The sequence below is a fragment of the Corvus moneduloides genome, chromosome 2 (assembly GCF_009650955.1).
Source record: "Corvus moneduloides isolate bCorMon1 chromosome 2, bCorMon1.pri, whole genome shotgun sequence".
NCBI classification, from domain to species: domain Eukaryota; kingdom Metazoa; phylum Chordata; class Aves; order Passeriformes; family Corvidae; genus Corvus; species Corvus moneduloides.
In genome coordinates, this window is record NC_045477.1 from 65,004,318 (window position 1) to 65,023,075 (window position 18,758).

Below are 18,758 nucleotides of genomic sequence, written 5' to 3' on the forward strand. Positions count from 1 at the left end.
TTTGCTAACCCTAAACTGTTCTGATAAAAATTTTATCCTTCATGAACTTAGGATTCATTTATGTTGTGCACAAAGCCAGTACAGCTACTTTTAGATCAAATGTTACACATAGTCAAGCTTTCCAAAAACAAGCAGGTAAGGCTATTGCTGTTACCTTAGGAAGTGAAAGCATAATTGCAAAATAATGATGATCATCTTGAAACAAATAAAGGGAAAGTCAAATCGGAAGCAGTTTAATATTCACCTTCAGCAAGAGGAAGATGTTAATTTCCAGCTGTTTCCATTTTTAATTGATGATTTTTTCTGCGGTGTGTGAAAGCCAGACAATTTTCTTCAGAAAAGTGCTTCTATTCGCTTAACTTGGTAAGAACTACATGCTTCTTATTGGTCTACTGCACCATGGGGATGGGATAAAATATGAAAGCAAGGGTTTCTTTATTCTAGCTCGGAAAATTAACTGTTAAGCTCAGTGGGGGCAGAAACAAAGGTGGCATTTAGATATAACTAATTTAGTATCTAACCAAAGCAGAGCCCTCTTGGAGAAGAGAGAGACCAAAGGGAACGCAAAATTGTACCTGAATTATTTCTGAGTCAATTCCTATAAAAGCAGAAGAACTTTCTTTTATGCTCAAAGGGATTACACACTTCCTTTTATAATATGCACATTGTTCACATTTTTTAAATATAATCTAATGAACAACTGCTAAGAAAAAAAGAATACTGTTTCTTTTTTTTCAATACATTAAAGTGCAAGGAAGGGTCATCTGGAGATGAGGCCTGGACTGCTTTTTAAAACACAGATTGTGGGACAGATCTTCAGCTGATATGAAATAGCTCTGTTAAGTTTATTGTTCAATTAGAATGCAATGTAACTATGACTGCAGATTGCTTACATTACCATATGTTAATAAAATAGGAAACACAACTTGCAAATTTTTTCTTTGCTTTGTTTTGGCTGCTTTTAATTGCTTGGATTTTTTTTAATTGTAAAGAGTGTACTTTGAGAGGATAAATTCTCACTTGTGCTGTCAGACCAGGCTAATCATTCCCTACTTAGCTACACTTCTAAAGACCTAAGATTTTGCTTGAAAAGGGGCTTAGAAGCAATTGATTTGTGTTCATTAATCCATAAACATTTGATTTCAAATCAGATTGCCAGCAGACACAACCTCTTTGCATTGCTACAACAGAGATTTGATTTGATTAATCAAACAGCTCTGATTCACTGAATTGTCTACAGAATAGTTGTCCCTGACAATACTATGCAAATAGCTGCTGATGTGGTACTGGCATCCCAGATTTCTAAAACTGCTATGTTTTCCTCCATGAAGACATCAACATTTTATAGCTAACTCAATTTTCAATATAAGTGCTACTGTATATGACGTACATAGTTTTTAATCCATGTTCTACCTTTTGCTCTGAAAATAAGTGTCACCTTTAAGATGTTATTTCTCTATAACTCAGTTTATCCTTGACTGAAAGAGCAATAATGATATTTCTGTATTCTAAAACAATTAAAATTATATAAACAGCTATATATATATACTTCTATATGTACCACTATAAACAATTTTTTTAAAGTTTATTTTTCAGGAGCTCTGCAACATTATATCTCACGTAAGTATTTTTTTCTGTTTGAAAGAGCTGTCATTTATACAGAATTAAATGCATGGTTTTAGGGAACAGGAAGGTTTTATAGTTTAAAACTCCAAAACCAAATATGCTAATTAGGTCTACATATTTAATACTAACTGTTGATAAAACAGCACAAGCCAGTAACATGCAACAGATGTATGATTCACTTCCTAACAGATAATGGTTCTTCCATGGGAGTATTTGTTCATTCTCCTGTGAAATAATGCAAGGATGAAAAAAAAAGGTAGGTCTGAAGTCAAGGTAAGAGAGAAAAGTACTGTTGCTACCTTTGGTCAGGTAGAAAGAAAATAGGAATAAAAGCCGAAATGCCTTAAAGAAGCAGAAAAGCTAATCCCATAGCACCAGCAAAAAAAGAAGCAGGGGTCACATAACTTCAACCAATAGATTTCTAAAAAGTGACAGTTCCCAAGTCCCAGAAGAAAAACTTCATGGACTTCAAGAATCATGGACAGAAGGCTTTACGGGAAGCAATAAAAACTGTGAAGGAAGGAAGTACCTATTTTTTTCCAGAACTCCCTTAAATACTGCAGTTCCCAAGTGAGGGCTGATGCCATCAACTGGTTCACCTTGCTGGTTGACCCTGAGGAACATTATGTAAATACCCACCGATAAAGACCCATCTGAAACTACTGAGACTTTCGCTTTTCAGGAAAACATTCTCAGTTCAAATGGTCAGTTCTTCAATATTGTGTCAAATAACTACATTAGCTCAGAATAAGCAAGAAACCTCAGCCATCCTATGCTGGCTCTGACAAAGTGCAGATTGGTTAGATTGTGTTATTTCTCATCTTCCGTTTGAAACAATCTGTTTCTTCTTATGATTCAGAGAACTGAAGGATGGACCTTCTGCTATGATTTTAGTCTAAACCCACCATATTGTTTTGGTAAGCTTCTTAAGAAGTACTTCTACATATTAAATTGAGTATTGTCAGTACTCCGGCAAGATAAATTAGCTTACAAGCATTCAGTGTACATGCAGCCTCCCCTCATTCAACATGTGATAAAATGATAAGCTAGATCACTCATGGGATTACTGACAATGTATTTATGTTTCATAATTTATATGTATTAAAATAAAAAATATGTATGTTAGTACTTGCATCAGTTACTTGTTTATGGTTTGTGCTAGATTTTTCTTGCTGAAGTTTTAGGTATTTATTGCATTTTGAACTACAGTGTGTGTATTCGATAGTAATTGCTAAAAGAATTACAGAACAGTTGGTGATTTCTATTCAGATTTTTGGCAGAGCTGGAAGTCTCAGTACAAGTAGAAAAAAAAATCATTATTTGTTTTAGAAATAAAAAGTGCAACTCTTTTCATTATTACACTGGCAGAAATATGAACAATTTTCACAGAGAAAAGGAAGCAAAATGAGAGAAGAAAAGTTTTGAGAAAGAAGTTCAAGACCCTCTCCACAACTCTAGAAGTAGCAAGCATTCCTACATTAGCAATCTTGGTTCAAAACTGGGATGTGGTCAAAAGTGAAACTCCTTTTAGAATTACAGCTACGCTCAACAGGACTTTTCCCCAGCATGCAGATTAGGATAATACCCTGTCTGTGTTAAAAGAAAGGTCCACGACTCCAAACAGCAGGAGTGCTGAAGTCAAAACAGAATTGCTTGACAGAAATGAATAAGGAAGTCTGAATGCTGCACTTACTTATTTTTGCTTTTATTAACGGCAAAGATGTGCCCCATCATACACTTGTACTCATTCCAAGCATCTATCACCTTTGTGTATGATGTTGTATTGCTTGAAGATGATTCTCACAGCCTGAGCTTAAAGTAAGAAGTTTCAACCCAATTGAAATGCAAAGACAAAATACTGCATTCCTTTCCCAGCTGAGCTTTTATTTAATGTGCCAGATTAAGAAGCTTGCTCTACTTTACTGGATCAGAGTCAATACCGTTTGTCCAAGAAACTCAGATAAGGGGGAAACAGTTCTTAATCAGGCAAAATTCTCTATAAAATAAATGGCCACTTTGCCCAAGTATGTTCTGCAGAATTTAAAATCATTATGTTTGCCTCAGCTAAGCCTGAAAAAGTGGACTGTTGCTTTTATACCTATATTTTGGGACAGCTAATGCAATACAGAAGAGAATAAAAACAAACTTCTCTGTTCCTGATGTCACTTTTTATCAAGCTTTAATCAACTAGGAACCCCCTGAAGAAAATTCACGCAGCAAGTTGGAACAGCATAATCTGAAGCTCCAGTGGGTTTAGATTAAGCATTTTACCATTGTGTTGAACTATTTAAAAATATCACAGACCCATGGACTAGAAATGTGATTATTTTGTCCCCCATGATTAGAAAATAACATCTATTTTATAATTGTACAAGTTCCTGTTAATGGCACAGACTATCTTAACAACTACACTCAGAATTATTTCATTTCTTAAAACAGTGGATGTAGCCTGATTTGCATATTCAACTGTTTTCATCAGTATCCGCCTCAGCCTTTTTCTGTTAATTTAATGCTGTCCCGCTGTTCTTAAGATGTTAAAGTATCACAGATACCAAAACCTGAAACTCAATTTACATAGCTTGGAAATTTTTTTCCAGATATGTTTATCTTTAGACAATACTAGAAAATGTTGTCTGTAAGCATAAGTAGCTCAAAAGTGAGCCATGACAGTGTCTGTGTAGTAGCAGAGATTATTTCAATGTGCTTAAAACTACTCACTGCACATCACCCTGCAAACAAAGTAACTCAAGAAGTCAGAGCTACGTTATTTGGTGCACAGCTGTAGTAGAGCTGCTCTTAAAAAAGTGGCAGATTGGCAGCTCAGAGGTTAAACTGGTAATTGTGAAAAGGGACAGACCTTCAGCTTCCATAATTCCTGCTATTTAAAGTGAATTAATGCTCCTTGTTTAAACCCAGATATTACTCAAGAAGCTGCAAGAGAAGGATGGGTGCCACAGGAAAGAAAAAGGTGTTAGAGATCTTTGAGCCTCCTTCAGCCTGTTTGTGGGAGGAAGAAAGAGGTATTGTAGCACAAACATGGGGAGACAGGTTCAACTCTTGATTACAAGCAAAACCATCAGGGAAACAGCTGTAATTTCACAAATACAAAATTAATGGATATGAAATAAGAATTGGGTTCAGATAGCCTTTACTTAGAGACCTACATGCAGCCCTAACCTAAAAAAAAAAAAAAAAAAATTAAACTTGGGACTAAATTATATTAGCATCTTTTTGGCCTTTGTCCATGCCTATAAAATGGCATTAATATAAATGTGACTCAGACTTGAGATCCCTGGTCACTATTGAAGCCAACAGCCTAAGTATATGAAATTTCCTTGGCTCTGCTAAAGCACTAGTGCTAAATTCTGGGAAATGATAACACTGATTCATCTCAAAACAGTCTATATATAACAGCAAGACTAGGCACACATAAAATTATGCACTATCTTGCCCCAAGGTTAGCAACATATTCCTAGTAGAAGGAAGAATGTTATTTTCATTCCCTGCAATCATGTGATAAATAGCTGTAGGGCAGATTCAGCAAGATCTCGAAGGTTATGATTTTACAATATAATGAATGTATGTCTACCTCTCTGTCACCTGAAAAAGCACCAAAACAAAGCAGGACTTGTCAGTATTTTGCTTATGGCAGAAATCAGACATTGTCCAGAACCTTTTATGAGACACACTGCTACTTCGTAACTAGTTTGATTATAACATTGACTCCATTACTTCAACAGCTCAGCTTTTCAGCATATGGCATAATTGGAAGCAGCAGCCAGCAGGTATCACATGTGAATGGAAAATGTCTCACACTGAGTAACTACCAACTGTATCAAATATGTGGTCTTGTAACTAGGTTGGTGGGGGAAAATAGTACTAATAAAAGTGTACTGAAAATAAGAGGATGGGTGAAACACCTGTGCAGTATACGAGGTAAGCAAATTACCTAGAAAGTCCAGAAATAGAAAATATCAAACAAAGTCATTGAGATTAGTTAAAAAATAAAGAGATGAGACAGCACAAAGGAACATTTTAAGGGATTTAAACCCCAAACATATGGACGGTTTCAGGTGAAACTTTAAAAAAGATGGACGACATACACTGAGAAGTGCATTCTTAGGAGCGGGCAGACTCAAGCTACTGAACAAAAAAACTCAGAGAAGGCAACTCATGCCTAGGAGTGCTTACCTCACTTGCAAAGGAACTGACATTTGCTCCTAGTCTACTCATTTATTGCCAACATGGAGTAGACCATGGATGAAACATTTTATTCTGATCATGCTTCCTATAAAATACTGTGTTTTACTTTAATAAAAATTGAATACAGGCATATCTATACCATCACCATCACGAAGTAATGGCCTGTGCTGAATTAACGTCTGATTTTGGTGATTCATATCACTCTGTCTTAGAGAGTGACTGAGTTATACCCATTGTATGGAGCTGCCATCATTGGCAATCAAACATAGTTTGCAGAACAGTAACACCGACATTGAAGATGTATGAAAATACATTGGAATTACACCAGATGGTGATGCAAGCCCGGCAGGAACTCTTAGGGGTACCTCTACTAATATCATCAGCATTAAATGTGAAAGTCCCAGGATTTTAATTCAACCACAGGACCAAATTGGATGGTTTTGCCAGACAGTAGGACAGACTCACTTGGCATCACTTGAGAAGTGTTAAAGGACTTAGTGTAAGTACACTCATAATTCATATCCTCAAAGGCACCTCACTGCAAGACAGTGCAGCATGATTTCACACTGAAGTAGGTAAGGCGGTATAAAATCCTGCTAATGATAAGGTTCTGTAGTTTCACCTGTACATAGCCAGTAGAGATCAACCCCAAGTGTATTGTTTTGGGTCGACCTCGACCAGCTACATCAATGTACAAAATACCTTCTTCTTGTCTCCACAAGGATTTTACATTTAGGCAGATACCTCAAAACAGCAATCTTGATATAAAACACTTTTTTTTTTTCCAGTGAAGATAGAATCTTAACAAAAATGAGAAAAAGGCACATCGTGTTTAAAGAGAAATGAGTGCACAGCACAGTCCAAATGTAAATGAGGTTAGGTCTATCTCAGTCAATTGCATTGTGCAGAAAAAGACAAAACCAAAATTTCTCCCTTTGTATTTCAAAAGATTTCTACGAGCAGCAAAATTTACAGGAAAAAATGTCAAACAAATTGGCCTCACAGATAGAAGAGCCATATGATTTTTTCTTGTTTACAAGACTGAATCTTCTGTTGCAAGAGTTAATGTGCTTTGTGAAAGTTATTATGGCACGGCTTATAAGCTTCAGCGAGATGTGGTGGCAGTTCAGATTTCATGACAGAATGCTAACTTATCTCTGCTATTGAAAAAACTAATGAGGTGGTATATAGTTGCAGAGTGGTGTTACATGCAGTGATATGCAGGTTTTTCAGGCTTCTCATTATCTGTGTAACTGTATAGACGTAAAAGTAATGAAAACCCAAAACAGGTAGCAAAAGCTTAAGGCTTTAAAGCTGGAATAGAATTGTGTCAGTGTTTTCTAACAGAAATATGATAAATTTAAGCAATCTCAGAAAAAGCCCCCAATACTCCCGCTAGGGTTTTCTGCTAGGTCTAAGGTCTCATGGGTAGCACTTAGGTGAAGATCACAATTAAGCTAACACAGGCAATTTATTCTCATGCTGGTTTTATTCCAGTCGAGGCAATGGCATAATGTTAAGCAGTCTTAAGGATTCTCTTTGTTATGCTTGTTGCCTATGGCTTTTAATTGAAGGTGCTATCACAGCATCCCTATCAGATGCCAAATGTCATGAGCAGTAGCAAGCAGGAGCACACAGTGCAGAGGGCTCTCCTGACCCCCAACTATCTTTACGGAGGACAGCAGGATGTAAGATATAACACTTTTCAGTAGCTAGAGGCTTACTGAAATGAATTTCCACAATGCCTAATACAACTAAGGCTGATATTTAGCACTAGGACATGAAAATGTTAAATAATACCAAGCGTGAGACAGTGAATGCAGAATGTTTTTAATGTGGTCACCACTGATCCAAAGAATGAAAGTTCTAAAATTCGGAATTACTTTTGTGACATACTTACAACAGATAAATGTCATAGCTGACATGATGACATAGATGAGACATGCTTTGTCTGGAGGTGATCTGCACCACCTATAAAGCTTCAGCAAGCACTGAATGAAACTGCTCTGCTGAAAAGTGCTCAGCACACTGCTTTGAAAAAGTAGACTCAAGGATCACTGACAATCTGTATATCACAGCAGCACTGCCAGCTTTCTTATTAAAGAATAAGTTTTCCTACAAGTTCAGTCATCTTTAAACCATTTTGAAATGTAAAGATATACGAATGTTTTCTTCTCTCATCCCAATCTCCCTTTCAAATTGCTGAATTCAAGAAACACTATCCAGTTACTGAGTTGCAATCTCCGTTCTTCTGCTTTGTGATTTACCTTTTTTGTTCTTGTTTTCAGAATCAATTTTCTATCATAAGTCTGAGATAGCACACCTATTACAAATTTTGAATGAATTATGCTATATATGAGAAAATGATCTTATAAAAAGAAAGGAAAAAAAGTGAGCAAGTAAAACATATATGAAATAATTATTTCGTCTACTTGTTTTAACTACAACAGATATAGGATGGATTCCCATATTATGCTGCTATCCAGATATGCTTCCAAATGCTTCAAATCTTTGACTCTTAAAGAGGATGATTCATTAAAAGTCTTTGTGTGGACACAAGGAATGTGTGGTTATGAGCTGGGTGTACTACAACAGATGGTACATAAAATGTGCCACTTCTGCACTATGATACTATTTATTTGAGGGGAAAACTCAGACTTCTAATATGTGAATACATATGTTTTACAAAAATAAGTGTGCTTGGAGAATAAAAGAAGAGATTACAAAGACAAACATGAAAGGACAGAGACAGTATCTCATAAAAGAAAGAGATGTATTTAAGCATCAGCCAAATGATACTATTTTTCATATCATTTATAGTGGAAGCTTGAAGACTAAAATACTTCACAAGCCATTAGTTTCTTGGTTCTCTGTGACAGATTAGAATATTTCTTAATCAACTGCTAAAGCACAGAAGAAGGCCAAAGCCTAGATTCAGCAAAGCTGAGTAATATTGAAATCTAGGGATGTTCAGTGGGGATGCTATCAATAGACATATCACAGAACCATAGAACTGCATCCGTTTCTCAAACCCCTCAAAAAGCACCTATGTTTTCATCCATTTCTTAGTCCAGAATTTGAAAAACCACATTAAGAAACAAAAGTTCTGATTTGTACTCAAGGAAGCAGATCAAAACCCCGAAAATGTTACAAGATTCAAATTACTTGCTGAAGGTTTTGGACCCTCCCCTTTGCCTATAGGCAGTCTGAAAGCCTACACAGCCCACTCAGAAGCAGTCCTGCCCTACTGGTTACATATTTCGGGCTGCATGAGGTTTGTTGTAATGCATTAATACTACAGCAAGAATGAAGAATAACAAAACTAAGTGTATTTAAGTCTCATTCATATCTTCATCTCATTCACACAGGATTGACATTCACAAAATTCATTCAGATGGTCACCCACAGCTCCATTGTCCACCTGGACTGTACAAGTGCTCTCAACAGAATGGACATCAGAAGCCAAGAGAAACAAGATTGGGGTGGCCTCCCGGCGCTATATCCATGTTTCTCATCTGTTACCCCACTACAGAAAAATATTGCCATTTTTAAGTTTGAGAAAGAAAAAAGATGTTGTAAAATAAAAATAAAATGTCAATCACAGCAGCGGATCACCTATCTTGTCCCATTTTGTACTTCTGTTGATTGACAACCTGGTGCTCTTGTAGCATAAAAAGGCAAAAAATCAGGCGTTCATTTCAAACTGAAATGTTTGACAGATGTAACAGATTTCTGCAATGAAACTGATGAAATCTCAAACAGCAAAGTCCATCTCCTGTACAGTAGACAGATTAAATTTCAACAGGCAACGTTTCCTGTCCTTAGCAGATGCAGATTTAATTTGGGGGCGTGGGTGTTGTTTGTTTGTTTGGTTTTGTTTGGTTGGGTTTTTTGTTGTTTTTGTTTCTTATTCATCTGGCAGTAGGTAAATATATGGGAGATGACTAGGGCTTTGCAACTGGTACATAGCCTACCTCCTGCTGCTCTGGATGCCACAGACTTCAACAGGATCCATGTTTCAGGGTACTGTTTCACAAACTGAAGGCAATTTCAAATTCTCTTAGTAGTAAGACTAGCACATCACTGATATTTTGACCTGTATTTTTGCAACGGTGAAAGTGAAACAGTCTGACAACTGACTGAAAATTCATACTGCTATAGACACATACCTTTTACCAGAGAGGTAAAAGAAACATTTTTACACATAATGTGAATGGCCTGTTCTAAGGTTCACAGAACAAGGTACCACGGAATGTGCAGTGCTGAGGAAAAGCAGAAATACTTGGAACAGCACGAAAACAAAATAACTCATGTTTCATTGCACCATCTTACTAAAATAGATAGCTGATGGCCAGATAACAATTTAATAAGAAGTCAGTAAGATTCTTTCTGCTGATTTGGAAGCCTTTGAATTTGAGTCATAATCCAAAGAAGACTTTTCCAAAGGCAACTGTGCACATACATTTTTGTGCCCACATGCACTATTCAAATAATACCTTCACTTAAAGAAATACATAACCCAAACACCCTTCTTTTGACTTCAGTCAGAAAAATGGACTGGATAATGCTCTTCACCAGGAAAGTGAAAAATATGGATCACACCCAATTATATGGACGTGGGATACACCTCACCAAGCTGTGTTGCTCAGCTTTGGCAAACAGATTAAAGCACCATATTTTCTTCAGAGTGGAATAAATGACAAACCCAGTGAAGCAGATCACATGTGTTATACAATTAGAAGTCAGGCAAGATGAAACCCACCACAGTGTCAACAGAAGCAAAATGCACTGTGTGCACAGGCACTACCAGCTAAGTGTACTGGTGAAAACTGTACAAATTATACTTTCTGCAAACATCACTGACAGAAATAAGGCTAGATCCACAATCAGAAGCTGGGCACCTGAAGCAACCATGATGTTCAGATATATTCATTACATGCTGCAAAAAGAAGGAATGGAGTAACAACAATATTCCCAACACCTATCTCACTGAAGAGAAAACTACTAAAAACAGGAGTTAAGTATCACTCCCTTTCCGGCTGTGCATCCTGTCAACACAGGAAGGAGTGTTCTCTTAAAATTCATTAGTCTGCACCCTTCTCTGGAGGTCCTGGATCCCTTCCTGTAAAACCAAACTTTTGTGAAAACTTTCTTCCAAAAAATTCTGGTAAGAGAATATAGACCTCGGTGGTCAAAGCATTTCACCATGAAGTTCAGCAGAGCAGCTACACAGCTCATCTGTAGAAACATATGCATCCCACAGAACCTTTACATCAGAAACACAACTGCCTCCATAACCTTATGTGTTTTGAAGAAGACAGATATTTGCATCTAGCAGGCTTAGCCATTTAAGAGATACTACTGCTGGCTACCAATCAACAAGGGGCTGCAAAAAGAGCAAATATCATTCACAACTGAAGAATGGTCTTCCTCTTGACTTGTTCAGTGTTTTAAAGGCTGTATGACCTTATAAGGCATAGGCTAAATTAGTTAATTTGATGAAAAATATTTTACAAGCAGATATTTAACACTTTTTAATGATTAAGAAAACCAATCACAGATTTCTCTTACTAGTAACATGTGAAAGCCTAGGACATACTAAGAACGTCCTCCAGAACTACAAATGAGGCATCTGACGATTTCACTGGAAGGAATGAAGGCGAATGAATGAATGATCAGTTTCAGGCTACAAAGTGTTTTATCAATCAATATCAACAGTGATTCCCTTTCAGCTACCAGCCAGTGAGAATATCTGATTTCATTTTTTGGACCGGGAAGAGGTTGTTATTTTAAAACCCTGCCTTTCTGCAAACCTGGGGGAGTAAACAAAGGAAGGAAGAAAAATCTGACAGCTGATCCTTCCCATTTTATTAAATTCAGCTCAAAACAAAATGATTTTAAATTCACTTCACTCCTGATTAATTTTACATATTTTTTAGATTCTGGAAAGATGATCTCAACATCATCCTATTGCTTTTATAAAGAAGTTAACATTAGAAAGAGCTGCAGATGGAATAAATCAGCAGATTTATCACAGCTTGGATTCAATTTCAAATGATGAACTGTTACTCTAGAAAAAGGCTCTTTATGGTCCTCTTGTAATAGGAAGTGTGCATTTTCCAGACCAACTTTCAAGTAATAATATTAATATTTGTGCACAAAAAGTTCAGTGTGACATTTCACAAAAGAAATGGCAAAAGTACAGTATCAGGTCATAGGAAAGTACAGATTCTATACACCAAAAAATCCTGACAAATGCTGAATTACGAAATTTTCTCTCTGTGCAACAGAAGATGCAGGACAACCCATGCCAAGGCTTTAAAACAAATCTCCCCTGCTACTCAATTGCTGCAAAAGAAAAAAGAAGCAGGAAAGAATGGGTAATTTTTGAGACTGGTACAAATTAAGACACCTCTGTATGATTACAAATCAGATTTCTAACTACCTTTTTGTGTATTATCACACATAATTCACAGTATACACAAAACCCAAAAATTAAATTTGGAATGAAGGCCAAATCATTTCAAGATTCAAAAGCCCAGATATTTTTAGCAAGATCAACATGAATTCTGTACCAAAATTGTAGTGGCCTTTATGTTTTCCTGAAACCCAGTGCTTCCAGGAATAATATACACATGGGTTTGTACGGCTACAACAATGTTGATATTCAAAACAATTTATTTTTTTATTTCAAGTTTTTGTAACTTCACAACCAATGAAAAAGCAGCAATACCAACTTAAGGCATCTCCTGTCAGAAATAGCTATTTCTGCTTCAAGAGTTTATAGCTTACTAGAAAATAATGCATTACAAGAAATTTATTGCCACTCCATTGGGAGGAACTTCTTGTGTATGGTATTTTAATTATAAGGGAAAGTTTAACATGCATTTTGTGTCTAGACTAGCACTTATAATCTCAGTTAGGTAAGATGCTAAAGCCCCTTATGTAGCAAATGTCTTTCTAAAAGATGCCAGTAGAAATGAACAAAATATGTTCTCTTCCCCCCACACTTCAGTAAAATATGATAGCATCCATTCATCTCTTATCTACAGTCTGGGAAATCTTTCCACTCAATGGAACGTTACCTCATGTAAACCAGAAATGAACTGATTAAGTGCCCACATCAGTGTACAGGGCTAAATCACTTTACATACATTGTGCCACAGGCTGGAAAGCCAAAGAAATAAAAGAAGGAAAAAGTAATACATGATTCTATGTATGTTTTTTTCTTCAGCGAAGACATGGACATTACAGAATCAATGTCATGTGGCCGTACTTGAATAGCAACTGAGGAAACTTATGAGTACAGATTTTACAGACCTCCATGATGTTCTGTGAAAGAAGTGATACCAAAAATTCAGGTACCACCTGTAAATCCTGTTAGATCTTTCAGAACACTCTATGTCCATTTTGTCAGTTAAATCCTATATTTTCAATGCAATTAAATGGTAAAGTAAGAAGATACAGCATCTCCTGAACTAAATGAAACTTGAACCCAGCTATTCTTGAACAGAAATCACCTAGAAGAGGATCTATCCATAGGCATTACATATCTAGCCCTTGGACAGTATTTATCACGATAAAAAATTCTATTGCAAAAGTAAGAATCCTAGAATTGATGGAGCAAAATTACTCAGGACTTGAAACCTGCACCTCAGATAGGTAGACTGTGCCCGTGAAGAGTTGCTGCATGTAAATGGGTCAGTTTTCATATCTTTAACATCTGTTGTTTATGCCCAAGAAAGCACATCAGGGGCAAGAAAATTAATTCCCCAATTGCTGTCAACTGCGTTAGGGAACAGCAATAAACAGCTTACTGTAAGCCTCTAGCTACAATAAAATTGCTGTCAATAAAGTGTGGCTGATATGGTTTTGCTGTGCTAGAAGAAGAGATTCTTTGGAAGTGAAAATCTGAAATGGAAACTAAAAAGATTCTCCCTTGTTCCTATATACAAAAGAACATTATCACAATATTGCAACAGCATAAAACTCTCAAGATCCAGTTCTCACTCACATGTGTCGCACAAATTTCTTAGCATATGTGAAACTTTGGCTTTGGATATTTGGGACAGATGAGACTCGAGTGATTTTGATAAAAATCTTTTGCACAGGAAACATTTAAAGAGAAATGAAGATTACTAAGCTTTTACCGTCTGATCTGTAAACACAAAATGTTCCCTACTCTAGTTTAGCATGTCTACTGTCACTATTGAAAATGGTATTATAGCTTAGGGTTATGTTCAGATTTCCATTATAACTTCCAGTTTTCACATGCTCTTAACTTTCTGAAAAATTCTTCTTTTCAGTTGAAATTTTCCATGCTTGGTCTCAGCTCAAAGATGAATTTCTTTAGACAGTCAAGCAAAATCTGTTAACCTATTTTTCAGTTATACAACAATAGAAAAAATACACTGTACATTATCACCATTTCTAATATTTTAGTATAGATATATAAATATACAGAACTAGAAAACAATTGAATTTTACATGCAGACACTTTTCCAGATGACTAGTCCTCACCCAAGACTAATATCCATGCTAATACATAAACCAAATTAAGCATACAAAAGAATGTATGTATTTTTTATTTATACTAAGTGATGAAACAAGGCCACTAAAAATAATACTGAGTGCAGAATTGTGGAATGCTATGGTTACAGAATTTTAATATTTGCAGGTGACGTAAGCTCTGCACTGCTGTTCCAATGCAGATTTCCATCAACTTATGCACCTTGAAATTGCCACTCTCAGCGTATCAAATTAAGAGTCATTAATGTTTTCAGCTTTTCTCTTACATAAACCCCAAACTTACAAATTTAAGCACTCCAGAGTAAGATAACATCAATTAGATTTGCCACATAAAGCTTAAGTGATGTGCATTGATCAGCAGGAGCCTGGCTACTTGTTCCTTGATCAGGCAAGAAGTCCACTGGCTGGAAAAGGAATAAAGCAACCTCCACAGAGCTTACGTTATTGAGTATAAGATTAAAAATATACTGCAGTACGGAATGTATTTAATGTGCCATTCAAGCCCCAAAACCTTAATTTCTGCCACTAGAGCACAGAAATACAAGGACAGTGTTAAGATATATTCAGTTTTCCTGTATCTACTAGAACTGTGCATATTTCCAAAATTTCTAAATTATCATCTTGATTCAGAAAAGTGCTTATAGTGTGCTTACGACTCGAAGAGAACATCACAAGTGACTTGGACTTTAAGGACCTGCTTCAGTTCTACCATGATAAATGAAAGTTAAGCATATGCCTAAATGCATTTTGATTAGGAATGAAGACTGAAGGTTTTGCCCATAACCTATACTGATACATATTTTTAAAACTGTGTTATTTGTCACTGCTGTGCTTTAAATCTGATTAAATGAAGTTGTTATAATTTAAAATTGGGATAACCACAGTAAATTGGCCCTAATTTCTTTTATTATTTAATCTATTGTTAATCTAATGGCATTGAGTAAGAGATTTTGTCTGTTTATTTGCTTTTCAAAAGAGGTCTTTCACATAGAAGAATACAACATGTTGTCTTCTGCTGTATTTCTATGTAGCTGTTTGGTGTAATGACTTACTAATTTGAAGCGCATTTTAAAGTTCAATCAAATACTGAAAAGAACACTGATTGAGAAGCCTGCATAGATTTCAGTATTCTTTATGAGTCATAACACTGATTTTGGAAGCTTAGCTATATAAGTTGGTGGTGTGCAACATCCTTTCCATACTCCTAATTATGCGAATTAGCATTTAGAACAATCCCAAATTCAAGTATTCAAAAATGCTCTTTTCAGAGCATCCACCAGGTTTACTGCAAGATAGGCACTTGAAGGAGGCTTTGGTTTTCATACTGGGTACTTGTGAAACATCAGTCTGTACAATTCGAAGTCACATGCAAAGACTTAACCACAGAATTTCCACTAAATTTACTGATGACTGCACAGAAATTGCCCAACAAAAAACCCCCAAAAAACCCCACAACCCCCCCTCCAAAAAACCTAAGAATTTTTCATTGAACAATATATTTTTTTTTTATTCTTAAAGATTTTTGACTTAGGACCCAGTTCTAGCAGATTTCTAGGGCCACATGCCCATCAAAAGTAACAGGATTTTGCTTGAATGAAGTCCAAGTGCTGACATATGTCTCAGCTCTTTGTTAATATTAATGTATCTGCAAGACACACTGTGTGTGTGTGTTTACCTTAGACTAAAAGAAACTGTAACTAAAGGTGGAGGATGCTAGTATTTCTCAGACATATATTTATCCTATATTTTATCTTTCCCTATCTTAACATCATCCACAACAATTCCCATGTTCTTTACAAAACACACTGTTACTGAATAGATATGTAACTTAACTCAACATTAGATGCAGAGAAATTAGTTGTGTTAAACCTGAAGAAAACAGTACAATGACACAGAACTAAGTATCTCTTTCTAAAGGAATTTGTAAAAATTTTTTTCAGATGTTGGGGCATTTGCACACTCTACTATTCAGTAAGATCTTTAAGCAATGTGAATACTTTGCTTAAAGGCCATACTCTATCACAAATATAAAAAAAAGACCTATGATGGTGTATTTCACTCCTGTGCCAATGAATATTAGCTAAAATGAATCCTAATTTTTATGAATTACAGACAGAAGAATAGGAAGATTGTTGACGATTACTACCATTGATGGTTATACTACTCCAGCCAAAATTGACAGGAAGCATAAAAAGATTACATGCTATAACACTCATCATTGGGAGAAAAAAAAACCAAAAAGACACTATCTCATTCCCCACGGAATAAAAATATATGTGCTCAGTTTAGGTAACTGTCTACCTAAGAAGGAGTTGTATTTTCATTTACATGTAATAATACAGCTTTTGCAGGGAGCAATCCAAATCATGAGTATCTGCTGACTTCAAAAAGGATACACTAAGACCTCAGTGAAATTTGAATCAGGTCTATATTTAGTTATAATTACAGATATTATTAAATGGAGACTAGTGTATTTAATGTAATGAACACAGGTAATGTTGGAAATACCACCAGTCATTGTTTGGGTGTGGGAGTTTTTTCCCCTCATGCTCAATTTCACCATGCAGAACTTACACATTCTGTCAGGTAAAAATTTTGGGTGTCCCAACTGCCTCTAGATACTACAGGGAGTTAAGTCTGAGTTTTCTAATGGAGTTTGGAAAGCTAATTTAAACTTAAATTAAAATAATCTCAGAGCAGAAAAAGAATATGTGGTTTGGGGGGACTACATTTTGCAACTATAACTGAGAAGAAAACTTCAGACGAGTAAGCACAGATTATGCAGAGCTCTTCTGTAATTTTTGGGGGTGTTTTTTTAAATCGGTTCTTTTTTTAACTTATGCCGACAGTGTGTGTACGGTGCTGTGAGATGGCTTGGGGAGTATATCCTTCTTTAAGGTCCCTTAGAGATCAGGGGTTTGTGAGACTCTTCTGCGGTGCTCTGAGTGTGTCGTTCTAAGAAGGAGTTGCGTCAGAACAGTCACTTTAGCAGAACTGCCTCCAAAGCGCTCGTTTTATTCTTAGCACCTTGTTAGTGCGACACCTTACAGACACCCAAAGTCAACACACACTTCTGGGAACGGCACGTTCATCTCAGATAAGGCTAATGCAACAGCAAGAGGACGACTTTGTCCTAAACTTGGCTACCGTCAAAATCTTTTTCCAAAGACAAGCCTAAATGTGTCTCGCTTGGTTCCCTAGGATCCATATCCCCAACAAATTCAGACAAATCACTATCACTTGGAGCGTACTGCGCCCGCAAGGAACACGGATGCGACTCCCAACACCGACCGAGCCTCTGCGACGACGGAGCACCGAGAAAGCCGCCTCGCAAAGACGCGAACTTAACCCGCGCCCGCTCCGCCTCGCCCCGCGTTCCAGAAAGGGCTCCTCGGCTGGAACTCCGGCCCGATCCGATCCCGCCCGGCCCGGCCCGGCCCGGCCCGGCCCGGCCCCTCCGCGCTCCCCGCCCCCGGCCCCCTCAGCCTCCGCAGGGCTGGCGCGGGGCCAGCGCGCGCCGCGCGGTGCCTTGGCGCCATCTACGGGCCGCGCGCGCGCGCTCCCGCGGCGCCCGCAGACGAGCGCCCGTAAAATAAATTAAGACAGCGCCGCATTTAAATCTTTATTAGCAAGGAATTATTAGACCTCAGAAAAAAAACTAATGCTGGATTTGGTTGAAATATGAGTCTCTCAGCCTCCTAATCCCTCTTCATATGGCGTGTTTCACGGTTTAAAATGAGCTATGTCAGATCACTTATGCATTACTAAGATGAGAAAATATTTACAATGGACGGACTTTTTTTTTCTTTTTCCTGCATAATTCAGATGTATTCAGAGAACGCATTCCTTTCAAAAGTATGCTTTGGCCATTTTTTTTAAATATGCAGCAAACTGTCTATGCTATACCAACTTTCATCTATTACAACAAAATCATGTTGAACTCAAACAAGAGGAAGACTTACATATGGCTTAGTTATATCCTAACAATAAACCACGTGCTTCACTGATGCAGTAGCTTGGAAATTTGGCTGTCTTTGTTAGGGAAAAAAATTAACCCTTTTAGCAACACTAACTTAGCAAGGTTCCAAATCAGCTTGAAATGGAAAAGACATTCAAGCCAACTCACTTTGAAATTTGAAACAATGTACATATCCCTTCAATCTTGAAACAGTCAAATTTCTGACTGAAATTTAGCATATAAGAAAACAGTTCTTCAATAACTTTTACAATTGGACAGTTAAATACTGGGGAGAAAAAAAAAAAGTCTTTTTCTTCAGTTTTGTTTATGCACATGTATATGCACATGCATGGAGGCATAACAGTCCTCTAACAATCAAAATTCTTCAAAACCCAAAGTATCAAAGGCATTTTGCAAATGCATGGTTAAGCCCCAGGTAAAT

At 36.8% G+C, this 18,758-nt stretch overlaps 1 protein-coding gene across 8 annotated transcripts in view; it reads right to left on the minus strand.

Annotated features, from left to right (window-relative positions):
• PCDH9 (protocadherin 9) overlaps nucleotides 1-18,758 on the minus strand; it is a 683,529-nt gene that overhangs the window by 659,615 nt on the left and 5,156 nt on the right. The window lies entirely within an intron of this gene.